The sequence below is a fragment of the Mercurialis annua genome, linkage group LG6 (assembly GCF_937616625.2).
Source record: "Mercurialis annua linkage group LG6, ddMerAnnu1.2, whole genome shotgun sequence".
Lineage (NCBI taxonomy): Eukaryota > Viridiplantae > Streptophyta > Magnoliopsida > Malpighiales > Euphorbiaceae > Mercurialis > Mercurialis annua.
In genome coordinates, this window is record NC_065575.1 from 32,801,925 (window position 1) to 32,809,731 (window position 7,807).

Here is a 7,807-nt window from a genome sequence, read left to right on the forward strand (position 1 = left end):
ATATATTCATAAATCAAAATTACAAAAAACGAGACTACCAGTCTCATACAAATAACGGCGAAAGATAAAAGAAATTAAAATCTACTTTGAGCGATCTTTCGACATTCTCTCAAGCAGGTCATGAGCGATGACTGGGGGATCCAACCCATTAACGTCATATAAATCAATATTTGGGTTCTGCTCCAGAAGCTTCTTCCCAATGGCGAGACGATACACGCTGGTTAAAGCAGAATAAACAGCTTTCTTGTCGAGCAGATGAATATGGAGTTTCTCCACCGCGACCCTCAACTTATTCCGCTCTTCACCAACATAAGTATTCACCTGAATGAGCTCCTCAATCTCCCGAATCAGGTCATCATTTTTGTTCTCGATCACTTTGACCTGGTGATCATTAATTGCATCTTGAGCCTTCAGCTGCAAAAGGAGCGAATCATTCTTTTCCAACGAAGCCATTAACTTCGCCCTTTCAGATTCAGACGTCGTCAAAAGAGAAGAGAGACGCTCAACTTCTTCTTCGGCACATTACCGACGATCATTTAATACCAGCACAGACTGAAGGGCCTGCAATCCAAAGTTAAGAAAAACAAGTTACCATAAGAAAAAAGAGGAAAAGGGACGATTCGCAAACCAAGTTATATCATCAGGAATAATACAAAAATCAACTTACCGAAAAGCCGTGGAAACAAGTAATGTCCGAGAGCTCCTGACCAGGCTTGGACGCAAACCAAGTAATATCATCAGGAATTGCTAGAGTCCTGATGTACTCGGCTAGAACCCGAGGGTTCAACAAACTAGTCGGGTCGTAACCCTCAACCCACTCTACCAAGTTAGGGGCGGATGACGAACCACCAGGAAGATTCTCTTGAGAAGAAGACTCTTCAACTCGACGCCTCTTCCGAGATGGCGAACCTAATGAGCCTCGACTCGGGGAAGCTTCCTCGGAGTCCAAAGTAATAGCCTTATTCATACTTACCCCCACCCCTTCTTCCAAATTCACAAAGAGCAAGGGGGGATAGGAGCAGGCGGGGGGATAGGAGCAGCGATCTCATCATTCAAAAGTTCTTCAACCGCATCGCCCCCCGCCACGACGACTATTCCATCGCCAACAAGTAAATTCGCTTCAGCAGGAACCAAAGCTACCTGGATCTCATCCTCTGGCTCCGGCTCCGCAAAAACATCTACTTTAAGACCGCCCATCGAAACATCCAAATCTACTTGAAATCCGGAAAGCAAATCGTCAGAGGAATAAGACATCATACAAAACAAAAAGGAAATAATAAAATAGAGAAAAAGACCTTCAAGAAACGAATAATGAAGATCCGCCAAACCGCGCGAAGGATCCTCCAGAGGAAGCCATCAGCATCGAAGATGACTATTAACCAAAATGTCTAAAACTGGATGCTGGAAAATACAATAAAAGACAAGTCAAAGGCGAGAATCGACTCAGGTAAACTCAAAGGAGACAGATGGTTTTGGATTCGATGAGTGGAAAAACCATCCGGAAAATGAAGGAAGGCAAAATTATGATACACTATGAAGAAACGCCTCCGCCAACGGTTATTCAAACAAGGCAAATAAATACGAGATCGGCCTTTCCTACCGACAGCAAAAACGAAACAACCGTCGCACTTTTTCAAATCGACAAAATAATGGAAGACATTGAGGGAAGGGGTGTTAGTGATATGCACTAGGTCAATCATGTTTGACCATGTTTTGACTTTATCATTTTGTTATTTATTGATTGGCAGTTTTTATCATTTTATATTAATGATTAAAATACTTGAATGGTTAATTCTTTCTAAGGTCATCAAGTATGTGACTTGATAGTAGAACCCTTAGGTTTAATAAAAGAATTATATACCATCTATCCCTAGTCTTAATAGAACATTGAGACTAGTATGATGTTGACTGATGATTATGTTTTACTAATCATGTATATGAGATATTAAGTCAAATCATAGGTGCTATTTGAGAAATAAGGCACTGGATGACCCACTGTGAGAATACTACATAGATCACTGTCATAAGTAATTCTCATTACAATTCTATTAGTATAATCCTTTGACCTTGAAATCATCATGGATTTCTACATAGCTATTTCATGTTTTGATACAGTCTTACATTATCTTTAACTGGATAATGGAATAGATTGTCATTGGATATGAAAGTAACTATGTGAGAAATGTGAGTGACTGAGAAGGAATTTGTCCCTCATTTATTTGAGTAAGATATCTATGGGCCCCTTGAAGAAGATAGACTGAAGGAAATGCATGGCCATGCTAATTGATAAGGAGTTATCATTTTCAGTCTACTTAGAGTCAAGAAACTAATGATTGAATATTATAAGGATGACAGGACTATGCCTTATATTCAATCTGGATATCGAGTGACAAAGGGATTAAAATATTATTGTAAATGGTTAAATCAGATTATTGATATTCGTATAACTTGGGTAGTCATAATGTCTTGCTAGAGGCCACTTATGACTTGTGGGCTGAAATAGGGATTTCGAGCCTACTGCCAACGGTATATGAACCTACAGGGTCGCACACTAAGAACAGGCCCAAAACAGTTATGGGTTGTACAAGCCCAATGTGATTAAGTGATTAATTATATATATATATATATATATATATATATAATTCGTAATATATATATTAATAAATATATATATTAATTCGAAATTTAAGGATAAGTGTTTTCCTTAATTTATTATTTTTGGAAGATAATAAATATAGTAATTAATATATATGGATGATTATCAAAAAGGAGTTTTTGATAAACATAAACTTATAGAATTGCAATGAGATTGAAATTCGAATTTGTCTCAAACCCTAGTGTTGTTTATCACTATAAATACACATTAAGCAATTGGTTTGAGAATCACGAAATTCATTATTCACTAAATCACTAAAATTCGAAATTGCTTGTGAAGCAATAGTGCTAGCACACAAGCACTAGTTTTGGCTAAGGTCTGCTCGTGTGGATACTCGTAGAGGACGCGTTCTTTTGGAGGCGTTTCTGATCCGAGGCCAGGTATCACCAAAGTGAACCACCTCCTTTCTTCCTACATTGCCGTTGAATTCGACATACAAGTAAGTACTTATTCTGTTAATTCGAATTACATGGATCTTGGTTTGGGTTTTTAGATAAATTTTTGAAATTCCGCTGCGTTATGAACCTATAAAACCCAACAAGGGGCAATGACCCCGAAGCCTACACGCTTCCACAAATGTAAGTATAACCTTTATGGTACCTGGATAGAGTTGCTCTAAAGCGATTCCTAAATCCATACACACTTCTATCAAGAAAGGATCAAACGGGAACCTAAGAGCAGCAGCGAATTGTTCTTTGAAAACAATCGCCCTACAAGATGAACCCGGGGACCCAGAAGCGGCCATATTGGCACCTGGTAACTTCACTTTATAATCAAAAGGAAAGTTATACTTAAAGTGAATATCTAGAACTTCGTCTTTATGAATCCCCGATTCAGTAATAACCATAGTAGCATACGCGTTTTCGTTAGACTAAGCGGCATCTTAGAACAGGAAATTGCGAAGAAAGATGAAAATAAAAGATCAAAACAAGAGAAATATCCAAGAACACCAAGAACAACAAAGTAATTTCCCAGAATATTTATCGGAAAATACAGATGATGAAGAAAGCAAAGATGTTGCTCTAAACCCTTAAAGCTCAAACAAGAAAAAGAAAGGTACCTGAAATCTCAAACTGGAAAAACAAACAATCAAATGCAGAAAGATCACAAGAAAATGAAGATGAAAATAATCTCAAAGTGAAGATGAAAATAATCTCAAAGTGAAAGTGGAGAGCTTCCATAAATAAGTGGAAATGGGAAAAAAAAACACGAACAGTTTAAGTACGAGGAACAAGATGACGTCAATTCATTACAAAGAATCAACAAACGACACGTGGAAAAATAAGAGAAAATAAAATATTATAAGAGAAGAGAAACGACTCGCCATAATACAAACGACTCGACCCCAAAAGAAATAAAATTTACCAAGGTATGAATACCAAGACTTTAGCCCACTTGCGAAGGGGGCTAATGATGGATACCGAATCCTATCTTAACTATAATAGAGCCGAGTCGCAGTAAATCCACTCTCAGACGATATCAGACTTCCACCAGAAGAACCAAACATGTAAGGAAGATGGCCAAACTCATAGGATCCTCCATGATATCATTCAACAAGATGAAGACCGAATCCCTGAGGGTTCAGACATAAGCGCGTCGACCCCGGGATTCGGATAGATTACCAGATCTACTACATAATCTCAAAGTATCTTCCTATTTGGATACAAACTCCAACTTAGGAAGATAAGCTCTAACTTAGGAAGACGAGACTATTTAAGAAGAAGTTCCTAAATAGGACTCATATCTGAATAAGGAAGATCACACCAAATCAGGGTCAATCCCTACAAAGTAGGATTCACTTTCCTACTACAACACTGCTAGATATACAATCATCTACTATAAAAGGAGCATGAGGTATGCTTAAAAACACAACTACATCAATATACTCAAAACGCGGCTCAAAACTCTAAACTGATTTTAGCATCGGAGAGTTAATCGGACAACCACCGTCTGGTTAGCTTCTACCCTGTTTTGCAGGTCTCATTCACCGGTTCAGAAGGCAGACTCCATCACTATCCAACACAAGAATATAATTAACAATTTAATAAATTAAAGGACGAAATCATTAAAAACAACTAAAATGAGGGTTATATCATATTGTATTTTATTTTAAAAAAATACAAACAAATTTTTCAACTTAACAAATGTTCAAATATATCCTAATAATTTATTAATTTTTTTAAATGTATAAAAAAATAAAATAAATTTAAAAAATCTTCCTGAAACCAACCGAATAGCCGCCGAGGAATACGGTGGATAATAGTGGGGTCGAAAGAGGTTTTTTTATTTATTTAATTTTTTAATAAAATTTAAAAATTATTATTAATTTAAGACTTATTTGAATGTTTTTAAAATTGAAGGACTTGTTTGTATTTTTTGAAATAGAAAAGAACAGAGTATTGACGTTCTATTTAGTTATTTGGAATATTTTCATACTTAAAGTAATTAAATCGTCATAAATTTTTAATTTGAGGTACAATTGAATATAAAAAGGCAGACTAGAGTAAAATTAGGATTTTTTCTACAGTGCAATTGAAAATAAAAATGGAGAATTTTTTAGTAATTAAATTTTTAATTCTACACTTCATTTAATTAAATGATTTACATTCAACTTAATGTATCATAAATGATTCACTATTGATCAAATAATGCAATGTTTTTTTAGAAAAATTCTTAGGTAGACTTAGTCTACCACGTCATCTGTGGACTAAACCTATCATATTATGACACGTCATTAAAATAATGGCACTATCGTAATATTTTTATTCAAAAGTGTAAATAAATAATAAACAAAATTACGATAGTGTCATTATTTTAATGACGTGTCATAATGTGATAGGATAGTGCACGGATGACGTGTTAGACTGAGTCTACCTAAGAATCTCTCGTCTTTTTAAGGTTTTACCTCAACTTTCTAATCAAAGTTCACATCAATTTACAGTTCTCGATAATTAGACAATTAGTTTGATCCTTGGTGAATATATGACATTTCAGTTAGTTTTAATTTTGTAAAGAGTTCGATTAATATTTTTCTTTTAAAATAATTATTTAATAACTACCTATGTTGAATTTTTTTTATTTATACCCTGACGTAGAAAAAAAGCCAATCGTATTCTTTTTTAGGTTTTCATGTTTCACCTCTACTTCAAAATTAAAAAATTTAATAATTTAATTAATTTAAGGATGAAAACATTAAAATCAACTAAATAAAAATATCATATCATACTTTTTTTATTTGTCAAAACAAATGTCCTTTAATTTTAAAAACGTTCAAATAAATTACAACAATTAATTAACTTTAAAATTTTATTAAAAAATTAATAAACTTCAAAAAAATATTGAAGAACAGAAAGAACAAAATTTGTTCTTAAATTAAAAAAAATAAAGAACAAATCATGTTTTTCTCTTGAAGAACAAAATCTGTTCTTCAAATTAAAAAGAAATGAAGAACAAATCTTGTTACCAACGAGCTGTATCTCAAATGGTATAAATGTTGGACAGCAAACTGTCAAGGTCGTGGGTTCAATTTCTCTCACAAACGCTCCCCTTTTCCCAATTATAAAAAAAAGAAGAACAAATCTTGTTCTTCAATTCCTCAAGGAAGAACAAACCCACGATGGGTCTGTTTTATAAGGAAGAACAAACCCACCCAAATCAGGTCCGTTCTTCCTTGAAGAACAGACCTGGCGATGCATCTATTCTTTAGATTTGTTTTTCGTTGAAAAACAGACCTGGCAATGGGTCTGTTCTTTGGGTCGGTTTTTTGTTGAGGAACAGACTTGGTGATGGGTCTGTTTTTCATGGAAGAACAGACCCGATGGAGATCGTTTTCAAGAAAAAAAATCTGAATTATTTTTAATTTTGTAAATTGGCTTTATTTTGTATAAAGGGCTTTTGTTTTATGTTTTTTAATTTCAAAAAATTATAATAATTAATATAAATTAAATAAAAACTATATTATTTGTTAAGTTTTTTGTAGGAAAAAAGGTGTTTCTGTCAATTAATAATATTAACATTTAATTAGAATATAAGCTGCCTAATTACTTAAAAAAAATCCCACCTTGTAACATTTTTTTCGTTTATATCCTGATTTAGGAAAAAGTTCATTTGTACGCTATTTTTGATTTTCTATTTTCAACTGTACCCCAAAATTTAATTTTTTAATAATTTAATTTATTGAAGAATGAAAATATTAAAAACAATTAAATAGAAGAGTTATACTATATTTTTTTCTATTTGAAAAAATACCAACAAATCCTTTAACTTTAAAAATATTCAAATAAATCCTAAAAAATAATTGTTTTAGAATTTTTTTATTTAAAAAACTTCCGACCTACCATTGTACTCCTTCGAGTTACGAATCTGCTATCAAAACCCGATAGATTTTTTTAATAAAAAATTAATTTTTTTTCGGATCTCATACAAGGTGGAGGAAATCCTCCTCCTTGCCTGAGAAGTGCTCCTCGTTTTATCGAGGAGCATCAACTCCTCGCCCGAGTCTTAGGTGAGGAACTTGTCCTCCTCCCTGGGATCAGGAAAACAAATTAGCATAAATTGATTTTTTTATGTAAAAGACATTTATTTTACGTTTTTTAATTTTAAAAAACTATTAATAATTAACATATATTAAATAAAATAAATTATTATTTGTTGCATTTTTTGAGAAAGGAGAATGTGTTTTTATATAATTAATAACATTAATGTTTAATTAGAATATAAGTTAAAAGTAAAGGATTATTTTGAACGTTTTTTTTCAAATGAAAAGAAGTCATTTTAATCTTTGGGTACATTTGAAAATCAAAAATCGAAAATAGGATACAAATGAATTTTTTCTTAGATCAGGGTATAAACGAAAAAAATGTTATAAGATGGGGTTTTTTTTAAGTAATTAGGCCAATATAAGCTAAAAACAAAATTTATTTTGAAAACAATTCCAAATAAAAACAGGTCAATTTAACACTTTGGGGTAGAGTACAGGTGAAACATAAAAATCCAAAAAAGGTACAATTAGCTTTTTTCCTACGTTAAGGTATAAATGAAAAAAAAAATCAACGTGAATGGTTTTTAAGTAATTACTCCTGTACCAATTTATATATTGTAATTGTTAAGGCTGTTAAAATAGGCCATGACATTCTGATTTGTCAAACACGT